This window comes from Amia ocellicauda, chromosome 3 (assembly GCF_036373705.1).
Source record: "Amia ocellicauda isolate fAmiCal2 chromosome 3, fAmiCal2.hap1, whole genome shotgun sequence".
In the NCBI taxonomy this organism is placed as follows: domain Eukaryota; kingdom Metazoa; phylum Chordata; class Actinopteri; order Amiiformes; family Amiidae; genus Amia; species Amia ocellicauda.
Window position 1 is genome coordinate 51,241,068 of NC_089852.1, and position 8,068 is coordinate 51,249,135.

The 8,068-nt window shown below is 37.5% G+C and overlaps 1 protein-coding gene across 2 annotated transcripts in view; it reads left to right on the plus strand.

Moving 5' to 3' along the window:
• The window catches only part of mtus2a (microtubule associated tumor suppressor candidate 2a), a 194,484-nt gene that overhangs the window by 14,340 nt on the left and 172,076 nt on the right, over positions 1–8,068 (plus strand). The window lies entirely within an intron of this gene.

Consider the following 8,068-nt stretch of genomic DNA (forward strand, 5'->3'; position numbering starts at 1 on the left):
TTTTTTTTAACTACACTCAGGCCTTGTGTATGCCAACAGATGACATCACTATGAAGATTGATGCTGCGCCCCTGTCAGCAGCCCCATGTAAAGATTTTCTGCACCAAGCAGAGAGGAAAATGTGATGTGTGAAATAGGATATTTCTCCCCGAGTGCCTTCAAGTGCTCCATCTTTTCAGACCTTGAATGTATGTCATTAAAATGAGCTGAGAATGATAATAAAAAATAAAGGATCAAGAAAGGGCACAGTGGGCTATGGGGTCTTAGTAGGAGTTCTGCTATTGACACCCCTGCGGATCCCCCCACACCCCCTTACTGAGGCCTGATGATTTCAGCTGAAGTAGGTGGTTAATGGTGTAAAATAAAAATAAAATCTTCTTTATGCAAATGACTATAGCAGGCGAGGAAATTGAGGAAAGGAGCAATGAGGAAAACCCTGTAGCCAGCAGTGTCTGACGTGTGGGGGAATAGACGTATTGGGGGTGGTTCTTACAACTGTGACCGTGCTGCTTTCCTTCCCTGTCTTTGCTCCTCAAGTCCAGGACACTATTTTATGCCATTTCTATCTATCGCCTAATTTGGCAAACCTACCCTGAGATATTAGGTTTTAGGTATTTTATTTTAAGTGTCAAACAGAATTCCATACATTTTGGTGATTCTCAAGCTGCTCCCACACCCTCCACCTCCAGCCTAGGTTTTAATGTGTTTAGATGCCATAATGCAGAAACTTTACCAGGACAATGCCTGTGTACTAATGGTAATTTATGCAAATGCAGTATTGTACAATAATTCATATGAATTCTCTTTTACACAAACTGAGAACAGTGGGATTGTTTATCTCCTCCAAACATCCTTTTCCACTCTGAAAGCTGAAAGTGCAAGTCAATTTCAATATGGGATGGAGGTTGGTTTGGAGGTGGTGGCAGTGGTTTTTGCTGTCCACTTGAATCCCCTTTGCGATAACAGTCACAACTTTAAATTCCCCATTAACCCTTTCTTTCCTAATTTTGGAATCACAAACCAATCAGACCAAATCTTGTGCTGCAGGTAGATGTTAGCAAAACACTACAAACACATTCCAAAATCATGTTTTGTAGGGAAGAAAGGCTTAATCATATAAATGATTACAAAATTTCCGCTTCCATTTATCTAATTTTTTCTAGTCAGCTGTCTTCACTTGCATTGTCTTCATACTTCAAAGAGGTGGTTTTTCACTGGCCAGTTTTCCTCCCCTCATTTTACAAATCAGTATGGAAATAATAGTTGAATAAGATCTGATCATTTTTCTGCATTGTGACTTGAAGGTATGTAGAAATAAGAATACTTACTCACTTTGCAAGAAAGTACACCATTGGGGGCAATCATGAAAACCTAAGGATGAAACTGAGCATACATTAAATTAAGGCAAATGTTTTAAATAGCTGCTTAAAAATGCATGAAGCTCAACACAGTTTATTACAACTATAACACTCTAATAACACTCTGCTCTACAAAGCAATAAAGAAATGAATTAAAACAAACTCTCTAAGATTAATTAAAAAAACATTTGGCAATAAAATGAATGATGAAGGAAAAATAATGCATGTAAAATATACATGGTATGTAACCAAACACCAACATTTTGCCATGTTCTCAGAACTGAATTGTACTCTTCTGCTTTAAGAGAAAAAACTAATTTGATTGCATTTAGTCTTAGGTAGGTCTGATCAGTTGTTTCATTACTGAGCCTGAACATATTGCTGTTGTAGTGCAGACTGCAATACATTAATTGGCATGATTCAGATGATGATGATGATGATGTTGATGAAGGAGAAGGGATTGGATGAAGGAAGGCACAAGGACTGCTGGGAGAAATGGAGTGGATGAAAATAAACTAAGCAAAAAGATCTTGTAGACAGGGTAGGGAATAAAGAACGAAGCAAAGCATGCAGACAATAAAAAGCGAAATTTTGCTTTTTAAACAGTATAAAAAAGGCCCCATTGTGAACATGCATGGTCTCTTTGAACCTTTACATTTGCTGTCTGCACTGTAGCTGTGCGGAGAGGAGAAAAAAAAAAAAAGAAGACGATTATATTTTTTTGGTTAGACAAAGGGAGGGAGGTGGGGTTTAGTTGCTTTCATTGCTTAATTTTTCATGAAGATTCCAGTCGGGAAGCCTGCTCAGCTGAGAGGTGGCTTCAGCACTAATTAGTGTGCTGAGTTTGGGATGGTTGGGGAGGGGAGGGAAGTGTGTTTGGATGGGGGGACACTTGGGATAGAAATAGAAGGCACACGCATATTCTGTGATTCAGTGAGCTGGGGTTTTCTGCAGACCTTCTGTTATAAAGCTGCTGGGGGAGGGATGGGTTATGTAGGGGGTGTGGATGTGTGTGGATGAGGATGGGGTGGGGGTTGGGGGCTTGAGCATTTCATTCCTGTGATTTACTACCTGACAATGTGAGCATTTGTGCACTGTAGCTGGTACAGTGATAGGGATTACACAAAATGCAATAAACAAAAACAGAACCATGGTGGAATCAGGCTGCAGTAGCACATGCTCGGTGAGTGCCATTTCTTATTGTGTTTGCAGGCATGGTGCAGGGTTGAACAAAACAATACTGCATGTGTTTACCTGTTCTGGATGCTGACTGTATGCAGTAGTTGTATATTCTAGTGGGTCATGGAATTAAATGGCAAGAAAAAGGCTTTTTTTTTTTTTTTTCTTTGTCTCGCACCGACTGTTTGTAGGTTCTGAAGAAAAAGTTTGTTCACAGGAGTGTGGCATTCATATACCAGAATCTTACAAAGAAGTGTCATATTTATGTGCTAAAGATGGGGAGGCGCTGGGGAGCATTTTAAGGTTTACAAACTGGATATACATTTATTTACTGCCATTCTGTTGTTCACCCAATACCATATTTATTAAGCTTTGTGTATGTGTGTGTGTGCATTGCTTTGTGGCTTTTGAAAAATGCTACATGTTTATGAAAGGTCTTTGGATAAACTAGAAGTGAGGTCTCGGTCTACATGCACACACACAGAGTAACAAATGAAGGTATGATTTAAGATATGTTGTGCAATTACAGTTGCATTAATGCTCCAGTGATTATGGTGACAATTCTACAAAAAAAAAGTACAGATCAAGCTATGTAATTAGTTTGTATGAACACACATATAAATCTAAACGTCTATTATCTGAGGAATATGAGCTCCTCAAACTATATGTGATAAGGAACATCCCTCTGGATTGAATACCTTCCCAGGAATTGAAAAGAGGCACTCAGCTAGGGCAGAGGGGACAGTGACAGGGTGAAATGTCTTGCTTATTAGGCTGGCCCTAGGCCGACTCTTTTTATAGTTTTGAGGCGGCCCTGGGCCGGGTGAAAACTTATCCCCTATTCACACAGGGTTAGTTTCAAATAAACTGGGCTGGGTTGTTTGCTTTGAAACAATGCATCAGTGTGCTTACTCTTCACACTGGCCTTGTGTACAAACGTGCTGAGTTTGTTTGGAAACTAACTCGGGTTCGTTTTCGTGATTCACTTCTGTGTTTTCTTAGGACTCAGATCACTTGTGTTCACATTGCAATAATCAAGTGAGGTTGTTTAGTTTTGTATTAATAAAACACTGGATATTTACATTTGACATGATTATTGCAAATAAGAAATGGCAGCATAACGTGTACAGTAACAAATATATGTGAAGGTAATACAGCAACTACATATAGTAGTCCAAACACATTTGACCAACCAAATAATAGGCTTATATGGGTGTGTTACGTTGTTCAGAATGCCATCATTCTGTGCAGATCTGACCAGCAAAGCAATTCAGTTTCAGAATCTATGACAACAATCTGAATAGTGAAGAATTCCAACACATCTATTTAAACACACTGTATGCAGTTATTGAATACAACATTGGGCTACTACATTTGTTAATATTATAATCAGTGTTGCGATGCTGCATGATTGTTGTGACTATATAAAAATATACAACAGTAGTAGGCCCATACATATCTGTCTAGGAGTATTTTACAGCTACTGCCATACCTTTAAAAATATAGTGCTACTTTACATAATACATTAAACATAATGGTGTATATATTTTGTTTACAGCAAACCGTTATTATTGACATTTATTTTCTCACACAAACAAAAGTATATATACTGTGTGTATGTATGTATGTATGTATGTAATACACATTTCAGATTATAAATCTCAATAAACTATTGATAACTAATGCATACAATTTCTTATGATTTAATGTCCTTTCTAAATGTGCTTTGCAATTGGGGGCGAATTGTTTTCCCGCACTTTTAGACTTGTAGAACCGCAGACATTTGAAATGGTAAATCTATTAATTTGATTCCCCATTGAACCAAGCTGCAAAACTGACACGTCTTGTTGTCATGTATTTTTAAATTATATTAGAAAGCTTCAGCTACAAAGGGTTAAAATAACTTTCAAAGAAAATATAGAAGCTATCAATATTAATAAGCTGTGATTATAAATACATTGCATACACCTGTAAGCATTAATAATGTCATGCGTAACTGGTTTATTTTAGCAGATTTGTTTAATTCCTGGCATACATTTCATTTAGGCCTCCTTTTCAGCAGCGTATGTGAACACACTTAGGCCTCCTAAAAGCTCAACTGTGAACGGGGTCAGAAAAAAAGCCAGACAAAATTTGAGGCGGCCCCAGGCTGTGGCTGCAAATATGACTGCGTGACAGCATAATGTGTGATCAGTGTAAAACACAGCATGGAACTGCAAATGCTTTTAAGCTTTGGTAGGTGCGTCCTTGTATACACCTCATCATTAGCAATTGAAATTGATGGGAATTCAGGTATGGATCATTGGTCTCTGATCAAGGTAAAATTCTTACTTTTGTTATAAATGCAATCAGATTTGTTTTGCTAAAGCTTAATCTAATATGAAGCTAACAAATACTACTGCTATTTTCAGAAATATCCTGATATGCTGTGGATCACGTTTCCTAGATTTCTAAAACTATTGGGACAGCAGGCAAAATACAGGCAGCTGTTCAGCACTGATGAAACCCTGACAGATTCCATCAATGCAGCCAGTACACTGCTGTCCAGTATACCTCAATAATGTACTGAAAGTCGTGTTGTACTTAACAATATCCAACCCTTGTGTAGCACAGGACCTCTGGGACTTTTCACTGTATTATGTAATGTGTGTTTATCAAACAAATGATAAATCAATTCATAATTTAACTGTACGCTAACTGATAGGTTATATGAATACATGAATTAGAATTGTAGTTGAATATATCATGGTTACAGCATGGTAGAGCTTATCAAACAGAGGGAAATGGGGAGAATGTGAAAAGTTGTCAAATTACTCTTTGAAGTGAACATGTTAAATATTTAATTGGTATTACCCAACCCTCCCTTGCACACTTAATGCTCCGTGTTCATTACTTCTTGTCCCCTCTTCTCAAGACATAATGTGCACATTTGTCATGTGGATCAGGAGCTTAGTAGAGGAAAGGTTCTGCATTGCCATTATTTTTATGCTTTAGACACCTATGTAATACAGACATCAAGCCTTATTTATATAAAATAAATATAAAAAATCATGCATTTTTTAGAAGCTATTGCCAGAATGTAATTTTAAGGGAATAAAATATTGTTTTACTCATCTGATTGGTTCAGTTCGAAGGGAAAGTGTGAATGTTTGGTATTTAAAGTAGAACTGCCCCCCCTGGTGACAGCAGCATTTGTTGCCTGCTCATGTGCTGCATACACTGTAACATTTCCTCTTTAAATTGCAAGTCAATTCCATGCTAAATGTAAGTTGCCAGCCTGGCCATTTGGCTCAGTATTGAAAGGGGTGTGGTCAGGGATATATGGCTTATCAGTTCAAGTCAATGTGGTTGAAAGTGCTGTGTTATTAAGGAGTCCAGTGGGGATGCTGAGATGAAGTGAGGTCATCTATGGAGCAGCAGTCACGATGCCCCCTTTTAACCCCTGACTATCTACAGTTGTAGTTCAGTATTTTATTCTGTGATTCTGTGAAGATGCTGTTAAACAGCCTATACATATAGATAAGTATAATAAGTACACATCTTTGACTGCCACCCCCTGTAGAAACACATGGAGTTCACAGTGTACACACCCCGTCTTAACTCAGGTCTGTCCACTGGAATCATCACATTGTTTCCAATGATGCGGGTGAATACTTTGAACTGCAGCTGCATTTGACATTAGTTTTTTTCATTCTGAGTTCGACTTGGCTTGAAATGACACCTTCCTAGCCTGCTGGACAGGTGTCCTGTGAATTAGGGAAGCACACTGACAGCACAAAAGTAAAAATAAAACTGCAGGCAAGTCAACATTCATTATGGGCACAGGCAATGTCTTCTGGAAGAGGTTCAGAAATATCTTGCAGTCTCTTAACAGCTTGAGATGCAAAGCCTTTGGCATGATTTGCAGGACTTCATACAGTAATAGAGTGCATTACCATTAGGGCTGTCAAAATTAACACATTAATAACGCATTAACGCAAATTCATTTTAATGGCACTAGTTTTATTAATGCGCGATTAATGCAGCGCGCATTTTGATCCATAGCCTAGCCCGTAGTTGGAGAAATGGAGATGCAGCCATAGCGAGCCATAAAAGCGAGCCAGGAAAGGATGTAGCAGCAAAAAGAAATGGAGAAAGAAAAAGGTCTTCTGAACGGAAAATTCATATACAAAACGATGTCTGAAGTTGTCTGCATTGATTGTCGATGTGACTTAATTTATCAACGCAGCACGTCGAGTTTAAAATATCACTTGATGGCGAAGCATACAACTGATGCAGAGAGCTCTCCTCCCCCTCGCCAAAGGCAGACCACACTAGATAGTTTGCAGCAGAGACGGATGGACAACTCTACAAGCAATAGACTCACCACAGCGATAACTAAATGGGTGGCTAAATAACTAAATGTAAACAGGCTTGTGTAAGTAAATTGCTCAGTGCAAAGAAAGACAAGCAATGGGAACCTGGTATTTCTGTTATTTTTTTTCATGTGTCTAATAGACATGAACGTGTTCTTTGAAAAACATCTATGACCTTTGTCTAGTCTTCATGCTCTATGTTGAGTATGGTTTCACTAATAATAACATATTTGCATAAAGCATCCATATTTGTCCATGCCCATGTTGATTAGTGTATTAAAAACTTGAAAAGTATTAATTTAAGGTACATTTAGAACAGATACAAATGTGCGATTAAATTGCGATTAATCACGAGTTAACTAATGACAATCGTGCGATTAATCACGATTAAATATTTTAATCGATTGACAGCCCTAATTACTATACATACAGAAATCTGATTCAGTAAACGGTAATAATGATAATAATAATAATAATAATGATAATAATAATAATAATAATAATAATAATAATAATAATAATAATAATATACCTGAGCTTTTGTAATCCTAGGTAAGGTTCTGATTGCCAAGTTGTTCTGGTTTGATTTAGGATTAATTATACTGACATATTGACCTTTGGTGAGTAGAAACCCAGGAGCCAGATGAGCTCACTGTATTGCAGTCTGTTCATAATCTTTAGTTGAATGTTAGTTGACATTCATCTGGATTAAATTTAATTCAAGCAATTGGGGAATTTGTTCTTCAAATCTTCTCAATTTCATGGGGAATTTGTTCTTCAAATCTTCTCAATTTCATGTTAATAGTTTATTAAGTAGATTTTATCTTTTATATGCAAAAGATCATCTTGTAAAAACCGTGACCTTTGTGCATCAGAAGCAAAATGAAACCACGTGTGACAAACCCACAAAATCAGTGACTATTATGGTCACTGTATACAGATGTTTTGGTTCTGTGTCAGCTCTTGAATTTAGTAGGTTTTAGCTAGTATGACCGTGTTGATTTGTTGCCCCAACATAAAAATAACTTTACGACTTTATCAATTTGCCTGTCTTGTATCCCACTAGCTTTGAGAGAGTTTGTTAACAGGCCCTTGTCATGCAGACCATTATACTGTGCTAAATAATTTCTTCTGAACAATGTGATGCTTGGTCCTCACTATAACCCTATAGCTGGG